Below are 11,972 nucleotides of genomic sequence, written 5' to 3'. Positions count from 1 at the left end.
CTGCCCATCTGGGGTATAAATGAGGTTCCAGGGCATCAACAACAGCCTTTATTTGCTTAGGGGAGAACCAGAATGATTTGGGAGTTACAGGTCCATCTAGACATTTGCTTGGGCAGAACAAACTTTTCTAGTCTGAATGGATATCTCAGATGATGTGGAGGTATCAGCCACACAGTCTTCAGATTTAGGAATTAAGGCATTTTTATAATTGCAACTCTAGTTTGTTCTATGTTGATAAGACAATTTGACCCTGTGAGAGGTAGGAGTCATGAACATTGCAGCAAAATGAGAAAATTGTTTGATTTTTTCCGTTTTCGTCATTGGCAATTGACCCATGTACGTAATTGGCTCAATAGTGTTTTAAGATTGGTGGTTTGGATAGCAGGGAGCTAATAGAGCCTGATAGATTCACTGAAACACACTTGATATAGTCAGTGGTGAAGTTGCCAGGTAATCATTAGTTGTGGAGATTGTCTTAAAATAAAAACCTCATCTAAGATTGCTTTTGGTACAGATTTTTTTTTTAATGCATTAATGATAGTCAGTTTTTTTACAGGTTTTTTTTTAATCACCATTTATTCATCAGTTATCTTTACATGTTCCTGTCTTCCTCTTGCACTATACCTTTCTAGATCTGAAAATCAATGTGTATATGCCACTCACCCCATCGGTCAATTTTGAGACTACTGCTGGGTACACTCCACAACATGGAACTCAAGGTACTGTGTATGACATACACCTCTTACCCATAGATATTCATTTAGCCTTTCCCTGAATACAGTGGGCTCTCAGATATTGTCTAGTCAACCTGCTCCTTTTAACTCCAGTCCTTGGGAATTTCCCCCTCTATCATTATACCATGAATTACCATGAACCTTTTTTTTATAAGCACAAACTAAATTCAGTTTCTAGTTAATGCCATTCTTTGGAATGTCATTTGCCTGCGCTGTCCCGATGACTGGAACCATGTGCTTAAAAAAGCTTTAAAAACCCCGGTCCCTGAGGTGACATCCTTAGAAACAATCCACCTTCCAGGACATAATGAAGAGAGACTTCACGAGATGTGAAATGGAGAATTTCCCACCTCCAAGAGGCCATTAGGTTTCACTGATCGTGCAATCCTTTCGTATCTGGTGGGACATCCCAGGGCCATAGGCATGTTGGATCTCCTTCTCTAGGCGTTAGAGAGAGCAAGAGAGAGCGCCAACCTCAGAGAGGGAGATCCGATGGCAGGTGGTCCTTCTTCACCTTCACAGCACACCTCCACAGCCAAGACCCTACCAGTAGGGTTGAAAAGGGCATGTGTCATTTAATGAAGAAGAATTTGAACTTGAAGAGTTTGGATTTGATATCCCGCCTTTCACTCCCTTTAAGGAGTCTCAAGGCGGCTCACAATCGCCTTTCCCTTCCTCCCCCACAACAAACACTCTGTGAGGTGAGTGGGGCTGAGAGACTTCAGAGAAGTGTGACTGGCCCAAGGTCACCCAGCTCCATGTGGAGGAGCAGGGAAGCGAACCCAGTTCACCAGATTACGAGACTACAGCTCTTAACCACTACACCACACTGGCTCTCATGTATAAGCTGCACCAGGGACCAGGGAAGGCATGGATCTGAAGGCTCCATAGCCTTTTACTTCACATGCCCTCAGATCTAGCAATAAAGGGGGGGCTCTCATTTTTAACTGAATTTTTATCTATTTTTTATTTTTTTTATTTTATTTCTATACCGCTTTATATATTTTTTTAAAATCTCAAAGCGGTTTACAGCATATTAAAACATCAATAATGCAATCTGAAGAAAATCAAACGTAGAGTGTACAGTCAAAGCAACATAATGAAAGAAAACTAAAATATTATCTTAAAGATTTCAAAATAAAACATTACAAAGGAAGTCAACTACAGAACACATATTTAACACAAAGTTAACCAAAAAAATTCTAAAATTCCCAAGTGAAGTCAAATGTAAAATGCACATTTAAAACAGCCTAATTATCAAGAGAATAAAATATAATCTTAAGCATGACACTGCTGTTTGGCAGCGACAAAAAGATGGGGCAAAAGAATCCAATAGTTTGGGTTTGTTGTCAGGCATAGCGATGTCCCTCTGGTCTCACCAGGAGCCTCTTCCGTAGAGCTGGTGAGCGTGGACCCTGCCCCTTAGGCCAGGTGGAAAGGACCTTGCAGGGAACGGCCTTCATGACTCACAGTTGAGTGATGTATTTTATATTGTTAAGTCGCTTTGAGACATTTTTGTAGAAAGCAACTAAGAAATGTTAACAACAACAATCTATGCCCACTGTAAAAAGGTAAAGGACCCCTGGGCAGTTAAGTCCAGTCAAAGGCGACTATGGGGTTGCAGCACTCATCTCACTGTCAGGCCAAGGGAGCCGGTGTTTGTCCATAGACAGCTTTCTGGGTCATGTGGCCAGCAGGACTAAACCGCTTCTGGTGCAACGAAACACCGTGATGGAAGACAGAGTGCATGGAAACGCTGTTTACCTTCCCGCCGCAGTGGTACCTATTTATCTACTTGCACAGGCGTGCTTTCGAACTGCTAGGTTGGCAGGGGCTGGGACAGAGCAATGGGATCTTACCCCGTCATGGGGATTCGAACCGCCAACCTTCCGATCAGCAAGCCCAAGAGGCTCAGAGGTTTAGACCACAGCCCGCCGTAGAGTGTCCAAGTCTCCTGTTAGCCTTTGAAGTAACTTTGGGGGGCCCAGCCCAACAACATTCCCATCACAGAATAATTTGTTGTTGTTGTTGTTGTTGTTGTTTAGTGACCCACTGGACCAGAGCACGCCAGGCACTCCTGTTTTCCACTGCCTCTCACAGTTTGATCAAACTCATGTTAGCAGAATAATATTAACCAACATTTTGGACAATAAAGGAGGTCTGGAATAAGGAAATGAAGAGCCCACTGATTCAGGGTCAGCAGAAAGCAACATATTGAAACACCAACACTTTATCTCAGTTGGAGATGAATACAGCAGATACTCATATTCTGGGGACTTGTCCCCAGAATCAATTTGAAAAGGAAACGAGGTTTATGCCAAAAATGAATGGCACTTTGATTCACATGTTGTGGGCCTGCCCAACAGTGTCTTCTTTGTGGTCCGAAATAGTCGTACCAGGGCTGGAGTGAGCAATAGGGTGGCGAGGACAGGCAGAAGTGAATTTGGATTCTGTTATGTACTGAAGTTCTCACCCTGAGCCAACAGGGGGTACTGTAGATAGTTTTCACTCAGGTCCACCTATGCAAGTAAGGGATCGAAAGTGACGTTCAGTGATTGGATAGTTACAGAGAGTGGTTACTGTTGCGTTCTAGTGGAGCTCTATAAGCAGGCTGGCTGAACCCTTCAGTTCAGTTCTGTTCTGGCCTGTGAATAAACAAGAGCTGTTTGAAGAATCGCTGTGTCGTCTGATATGTTCACCCACAACTTAACAGATTCATAAGTAAGGGAGCTGCACAATGAACACCATCATCTGTAGGGAGAGAGGGGTTGGCTTACACTGAATAGAAATAGCACAGGAACATCTTTGTTTGGTGGGTGAGGTGGGAGGTGTTAACACTTTATTTTGCTGCTGCGATGTGCAGCAGCAGTGGCAACATCACAACTCTGCTTTGGTGAATTGCCTGCCATATTGTTAACCCACAGATGACCTGAGTGCAGTGTGGGGTGGAGAGTGGGGAAGCAGTGTCTGCCAGTGGGAGGTGCACCATATATTACATGCACTTTGCAAAAGAGTATTGGGAAGGGAGGGGCAGGGACCCATGCCGTCGACACTGTAGGCAGCAAGTGCTGATGTGCATCACCCGCTGCCAGGGGGAAATCCCAGCCCTTGGTTGTACAAATCAATTTGCTGTAGCAGATGGCCAGCTGAGTGAGAAGAACTGCCTTCTACAAGGGTAGAAACACTAGACGGAAATACAGGCCAAATACACATACAGACCAAAGCACTTTCCAGGTTTGGCAGTATAAGAGTCAAGCCAAACATGATGCTAAAAGTCACAGTGAGAACTGTATCAGATTTTATGTCAGCACTCAGGAAGGGTATGTTTAATCCATCCACCCAAAGCCATGATCCTGATAAATACCCCCTACATTGGGTTATGAGACTTACGGGGTGGAAGCTCCTGTTCGTTCTCACTGTCAAGATCATGGATGGGGAGGGAAGGGTTAATACTCCCCTCCTAGCATGGTGTAATCCGGATAAAAATTGACCCCTGTGCTGGGGTAACCAATATGGCACCCTCTAGTTCTTCATCATCATCTTTGTTGTTTTGTTTTGTTTTGTGTTTTGTTTTGTTTGTTTGTTTGAAACATTTATATCCTGCTTTTCAGCATGTAGAACTCAAAGTTTCTTACATCAATAAAATGCACAATATGCCAAACTTCAAGCATAAATTATTATTTTTCCACAAATTTATTTATTTCGTTTTACATAATAAAGTTTACAATCATACCACAACACATTCCAAAAGGAAACCAAGATTACGACAAACCTTTGGACTTCCCAGCTTCCCCTCCATTGTTAAACCTTTTCTTCTGCATCTTTTTATAATAATCCAAATGTTTATATTTCCATTGTATCCATAGTTCTCGTTACATTACAGGTGTTATTCCAATCCCACTAATGATTTTAACTGTTTACAGTGGTCTCCAAGGTAACTTATAAATTTCCCTCATTCCTTCTTCAAGTTTTGGTCTTCCTGGTTTCTGGTCAAGCAACAATTAAACCTAGAGATTTTTTTTCTTTTTTTAAAGAGCACCTGCGAAGCATTCAAGATTCAGGGGCCTGCTGAAATAAAACAGTTTTGATGAGGCATCTGAAACTCAGTAGGGACGAGGCCTTTCAAACTTCTTGTGGGGTAGGGGAGAGTTCCATAGAGTTGGGCCCACAACGCCTAAGCCATTACTCCTTATTGACATGATCCATGCTTCTGGCCCAAAGGGAACTACTAATAGTACTCCCCTCCAATGGTCTCAGTGATTACGTGGGGCATGCGGGGTAAGGCAGTCCTTAAAGTATCCTGGGCCTAAATTCTTCAGTGCTTTCTACACTAGTACAAGAACCTCAAAGCTGGCCTTGTAGCAGACAGGAAACCAGTGCAGGCCTCTTAACACAGGTGCTGTTATGTACTGAAGTTCTCACCCTGGGCCAGCAGAGGGATACTGTCAATAGTTTTCACTCAGGTCCACATATGCAAATAAGGGGTTGAAAGTGACGTTCAGTGATTGGATAGTTACTGAAAATGGTTACTGTTGCGTTCTAGTGGAGCTCTATATAAGCAGGCTGGCTGAACCCTTCAGTTCAGTTCTGTTCTGGCCTGTGAATAAACAAGAGCTGTTTGAAGAATCGCTGTGTCGTCTGATATGTTCACCCACAACTTAACAGGTGCCATGTTTTTGTGGTAGTTTGTTCCCATCACCAGTCTAGCCGCAGCATTTTGCACTAGCTGGAGCTTCCTGGACCAGACTCAAGGGCAGACCCACACAGAGCACGTCTGGCCTTAAAGAGTATCTTGTTGTTGGCCATGCTCATTGGGGCTGATGGAAGCTGGAGTCTAATGTCATCTGCAGGGCACCATGTTGGCGTCCCTCCGCAGTAGTTTATTTTAAAAGCAACTACGAGAAACCTATCTTATGAACAGGAATTTGTATATTCAGACCTCTGATGGAGTACCGTATTTTTCGCTCTATAAGACGCACCAGACTGTAAGATGCACCTAGTTTCTGGAGGAGGAAAACAAGAGATAATAAAAAATAATATTCTGAATCTCAGAAGCCAGAACAGCAAGAGGGATCACTGTGGCTTCTGGGATAGCTGCGCAGCCTGCATTCGCTCCATAAGACGCACACACATTTCCCCTTACTTTTGGGGAGGGAAAAAGTGAGTCTTATAGAGCAAAAAATACGGTACATGTTCCTCCACTGGCGACTAAAATGACCACCAAGGGGCAGTAGAGCTGAAAGGACTGAGAGCTGAATGGAAATATGGCTGCGTTTAATGGTGGTGTACGCATCCTCCATTCATGACAGCAACCAATACTCAATATTATTACTGTTATTTCAAATGAACATATACTCTGTTGCTTTGTTATTCACTGCCTGAGTACTGGTTCCAGGGCTTTCGTTGTACTTTAATTGAGCCTATTCCTGAAACTGAAGACAGCAATTGGTTCTGTGTTTCCCCCCGCTAAAATCACTGGTCTTTTCTCTTCATTCCCTCAGCTGCTTCCTGCGCCTTTTAGCCAACATGTAACTATTGAGCCTTTTGCGTCTCCTACCTTTCAGCTCTCAGTGTTTATTATTTCATCCCGTTCTGTTCTTGAAATTGTGGCAGGGCTGCTCTTGGAGAAACACGGACATAAAACCTTCACAGTTTGGCACGTCTCTTTTCTCTTCATTTTGTAAAGCTGTCACAAAGCCAGCCACGGTGACAGCAAAAAAGAGCAAAGGTTTTACTCCTGCTTACAAGTGACTGCCTGGTCAGGTGCTTGGTAAATTGTTTTACTTGCTTTATTCCCCTGCACCAGTTACAGAAGCTGTGCCGTTGGTACATTGGTGTGGCTCCTTGCTCCCAGCTTGCATTTGTCAAAAAAGCAGCTCCTGTTGCAAGACTCCAAGTGGGTTGCATCTAACTGCTAAATGAATAGAGTTTTGTAATGGGTTTTTCACTATCCGAGACTAATTTCTTCTTCTTTTTAACCCCAAACATTAAATCTCAACTTCAGTAGAAAATCCAAATTCCTATTAACCTAAGTACAATCCATGCTGCAACCTGGTGATCTTTCAGCACTGTGTCGTGTGTTTCTGAGCGTGGTCTGGACAGAAATCTCTCACTCTTCCACTTCCCAATCATGGTTTCGCTCAGTCTCTTATCACTGGAGCCTTTCATTCTTTTTAATGGCAAATTGGTGCCATTGCACCAGCAGGAGGGGGAACTAAAATGAAGTGTGATGACTGCTAGTCTGGATGTGCCAAAGTAGAAAGAAAGATGGTTAGAGCCAGTGCTTTTTTCCTGGGGAGATGCAGGGGAACGCACACCCCTAAACATTTTGTGATTTTCCCCGATTTGAACTATAAAATGGTGATTTTATTGAGTCAAAATGAGAGTACCCCCTAAACATTTTTTTAGGGGGGAAAACACTGGTTGTAGCACTAAATGGAGTTGTCTGGTGGTAGAACGCATCTTTTGTTTGCTTGCGTTCCCTCATTCAAACCCGCAGCATCTCTAGGTTAGAAAGTATCTACAGTAGAGAGCTGGGAAAGAATTCTCTTCTTAGAAACCTGCCGAGTGGTCTAACAATTCCATGCGCAGTGTGAGTCAGCCTTGTTCTCTCATCTGTCATATCAAGCAAGGGGCCACCTCGTGTCACCCTCAGGGAAGAGGAAGATTTGAGATTCTCCAGAGGCTTACAACCATCAAGAGGACTCTTTTCAGTTTGAGTTTCTGAACCTAATTGGAATGCAGTTATTGGACTATATTTTTTCTGTTTTGGTTTTCATGTTTTGTCTCTTTTACATAACATAAAAATGCATGTACATTTACTTGATTATGCAATTCATCTTGTGTTGTTGTTTTTTATTAGATCACGGAACTGCAGTAAGACATGAACCAGTCTTTCGAAGAATTCTGATGGAAGACAGCATCATCTGATATCAGAAAGATTTGTGAAATCCCTGGGTGGATCTTGTGCTCCGCATGTGTGTGTGTGTGTGTGTGTGTGTGTGCACATGTGTGCATTGTGTGCATGTGTTCTCGTTCTCTCTGTTTCACACACACCCATGTGCGTGCACACACACACACACACACTGCTGCCTCTAAATTGGCCATGCATTAAACCGACTAGATATGTAAAATCATCTCTGAAAGGACATAGTTAACAGATGTGTGTATGTGCAATTTGAAAAGTGTAACATAAGCAAGGTACCTTGGGATTCTTTCCTTTTATTTATACATTAAAGTGTGAATATTTTCTGTTACGAATGTTCGGGTTCATTTATAGCTTCACAGTGCAACTGAGATGTACGAGAATTTTTCAAACCCTTGTACTCTTCTGCACATTGCTCTGCGTGGCAGAAGGGATGTGGAAGTGAATCTTTGCTTTTTGCCACATGCTGGATGAGATGTCCCCATGGAAATGGACATTGGTGCCAGGTCCAGCAGATTTCTCCACTCTCTGATACAGAGAGTATGGGATACAGAGTATGGAAATAGCCGTCCTTGTGGTGCAGGTTCCAGGACAGGGGTGCCAGTGGACATCTCCAGGCTTGGATCTGAGAATGGATGTTGGGAGACTTACTGAAGTCCACTTCCAAAGAGAGGCAGAGAAAACAAATGCCCCAAGTTCTCCCTGGCCTGGAATAAAATTTGAGTTTGAGATGGCTGGCTCTCACCTGCACACACCCATCCACACCCATCGATGCCCCCCTCCAAATGACCCCCTTTCCCCTTAATTCCCAAGTGGACAGCAGCAGGAACATGATTAGTGAAGGCAGTAATCTTGTTCCCCTTTGCAAAGCTGCAAGGAATGCTGCCATGTCATGATGTAGCTTTCTTCTCAGGGTGAAGGCGAGGCTGGCTGAAGCTCAGATCAAGCTCAGGCTTGCAAGGGAGGTTAAAATAATCTTTAAAAGGTTTCTTTACCTATGTCCGAAGCAAGAGGAAGAACAAGGAAAATTATCTCTCCCCCAGTTTGGGGACGGAACAGCTCAGATCCATTCTGTGTTAACATAGAGAATGCTTTGGGGATGCTTTGCTCATCCTTATAGAGGGATACAGGACAGCAGTTTTTGGCAGGTGCCACTTGTTTTATCTCCAAACAAGAGCTGTTCCCACAGAAGAAATGCTTCGCTTCCAGATGCATGGTTGAGTCAGGGCCCCTCTAGACTGATGCTTTTTGTGGGCATGTTTTGCAACATGTGATCGATTTATACTGCACTGCCCCCACATCAATCCACTTTATTCGTTGCTCTGTGATGCATTATTATCTAATGTGACTGCATTATTGCCATCTGGAGTGGCTCTCTTGCCCTATAGCAGACAAGAGACACAACACACCCACCCCTGAACAGTAGGGTTATAAAAAGTTGCAGGATTTCAGGAGGAATTGTGCACCAACTGCAAGCCAAGCACCATGTCAACCCAGAAACTTTTTCAGGTGCAAAGACGATTGAAAGCAAGGTCATGTAAATAAAACCATGAGCACAAACCATGTGCTGAAGGGGAAGATGTGCACATTCCACCAAGATTTATGCCATAACTGCCAGAGGCAGAAGGGGGTTGATGAATTAGCTTAACTTAAATGAGCCACGTTTGAGCTGATCTGAAGTGCTGTGAAACTGGTGTTTAGTTTGCATTGAACACAGCCGTTGGGAGGGCTGGAGAAATGGGAGAAACGTTCTGTGTTCAGGCATTGGGTTCTCAAACCCCAAATAATGCAAAACGAAACCAAGTAAGGAGAGAGGTGAGGGCCACAGCAGATGCCTGGGCTGCACATAAAAGCAAGCAAGAGAAAGGAATGGGAAATGATCCAACAGCAACTATAGGGCAGGGTTGCCACCTTTGTTCTGGCAAAATACAGGACAGGGCAGGGTGGGTGAATCCCCCCCCACCCATAGCTGTCAACTTACAGATTTGAAAATAAGGGACCAGCAGCCTCGAAAATAAGGGATCAGCAGCCAAAACAAGGGATTTTCCAAACACAGGTATGTTCAACTTCTGAGCCCCTCCGAGCCAAAGCCAGAAAACCCAGCCAGCAGCCAAACGAAGCCTCAAGCGGTGGTTCCCACAGCGCAACCAGGCAAAGGGGATGCAGCAAGGGAAACCACCGTCACCTCTCCGCTGGGAAGCGCTGAGCAAAAGCGAGTCCCCAGGCAACGCGGCCAATTTGATTGCCACAAGGCATGCAAGCTCCACCCCCCAGTCGTTCTTAGACTCCTTATTGGGTGAGCAACGCAGCCAAGCAACACAGTTGGAGCCTCCCTCCTCCCTGGCCGGCAGGGAGGGAGGGAGGGAGAGGAGCTGCTTCCTTTGAAACCCGGGAAATTTAAGGGACATCATCAATAAGGGACAGCAGCGGGACACAGCGCTGGGATAAGGGACTGTCCCGCCAAATAAGGGACAGTTGACAGCTATGCCCCCCCCAATCTGGTGTTGAAATGACTTCAAAGCAATCTATTACAATCTATTGCAGCCTCTGGAAATTCTCTCTCTCTCTCTCTCTCTCTCTCACACACACACACACACACACAAACACAAACACAATTTGTAAACCTTTCTGTGCTTTGCCACCCAGAGCTTAAATATATGACCTTTCACACACATACTTTTGGAGAGGATCCCTAATCTGGCAGTGAAAGGGGGCACATAGGAGCCAGCTCCTAGGAGCCACGGTCCCTTTGGCCCCCCAATAAAAAATTAAGGGGGCCACCACCACCCCCAAGTTGATGGGCATTGACATTCAAATGGTGTGGGTGTGCCCCATCATTTGATTGTTTATGAGTGGCGGGGCTTACCTGCCCCCCCATATTTTACTCCCCTGGAGAGAGGAGTGCAGAAACACAGGACAAAGTACATTTTACAGGACAATTCTGTATTATATAGGGCAGAAGGAACCTCCTTTGGGAAAGGGGGAAGGGAAGCTGTAATACCTTGTACAGGTAAAGGTTGTTTGGAAGTGGAACTGGGAACAGTGCTTCTAAGCACCTTTGGACTGGGTGATCATTCCTGGCCTCCACTTCCACGCTGGCTGCTTAGTCTTTCCAACAGTGTATAATCAGTCTTCATAACTCTGCTATATGTTGGGAAATTACAGAGGTTAAAAATGAGGCCATCTTTAAATAAAGCGACTCAGTTTAGTTTCATGGGATTGGGTGTTGTTTCCAAAATAGGTGTCTTTATTTACATCCTTTCTGCTCAATGTGTTGATTTTGGGGTCCATTGAATGCCAGGGTGTATCATGCCAAATCTTGGCCGTTGCTCCAGCACTCGTTGGGTTCCCCAATCAAGCTTCAAATTTGCTCAACTGCAACCCAGCAGAACAGGAAATAAAGCTTCTCCAGCAAAAGCCACAGGCTGAAGATTGTGACTGGAAGGAATCCCTCGGCTTGTTATTTTACGAAGCTTAATGATATTATGGGATGGCATTAGGAAAGCTTGTAGAAAACAAAGCACATAAGATGGACTGTTTGAAAATAAAGCAACTTCAAGCAACTGACATATGATGAGATTTAAAGCAACTTCAAGCAATCTGATATAATTCCCAAACCAATTAATGGTTTAATAATGGTATGACCTACTAGTAAGCTCTGACAAAGCAATCAATTTGAATAAACAACATCCGTCTCCACAAGGCCCCAAAAGAACTCCCTAAAAATGCCCACATATATGTCTTTAGATTGCGTAACAACTGGGCCATTTATTTTTCCATAAACTTCATTATTTATGCCCACATAGATCATGAGTGACTATAATCTACCTGGGGGAAAGGAGTAAGTGAGACACCTGCTGCATCAGTGATACAGGACACTTGGACACACTCTAGCACTGGCTGGCCCAAACAGATGTTGCTCTTGCTTTGGCTTCATGGCCCAGAGGGTGGTCTTGTTGTGTGGGCAGCCCGGGACCTCCACACACACTACCCAGGCTTGCACCTAGTCACTCCTGGAGACATATTCCATTGAGACAGATGGATGCCAACAGAAGTATGTGTAGCTGACTATGGCGCTAATATTTTTCATCCATCATTATGTGTCCCTATCTCACACAGTGAGGTCATTTTAAGATTTTTTCAGGTGTTCTTGGTGTTCTGTTCCTGAGATGGCTCATCCTATCCTCTTTGTTTGTGGCTGTGTATATAGAAATGAACATTATGTCCATATTCGAGGAAGGTAGGGTGATTGCACAGCGTAGGAGTGTGGACAAGGCCCCAGGTTCAGTTCCCAGAATCTGCAGGTACAGGTG

Source organism: Podarcis raffonei, chromosome 17 (genome assembly GCF_027172205.1).
Source record: "Podarcis raffonei isolate rPodRaf1 chromosome 17, rPodRaf1.pri, whole genome shotgun sequence".
Lineage (NCBI taxonomy): Eukaryota > Metazoa > Chordata > Lepidosauria > Squamata > Lacertidae > Podarcis > Podarcis raffonei.
Note: the sequence above shows the minus strand (reverse complement) of the source record.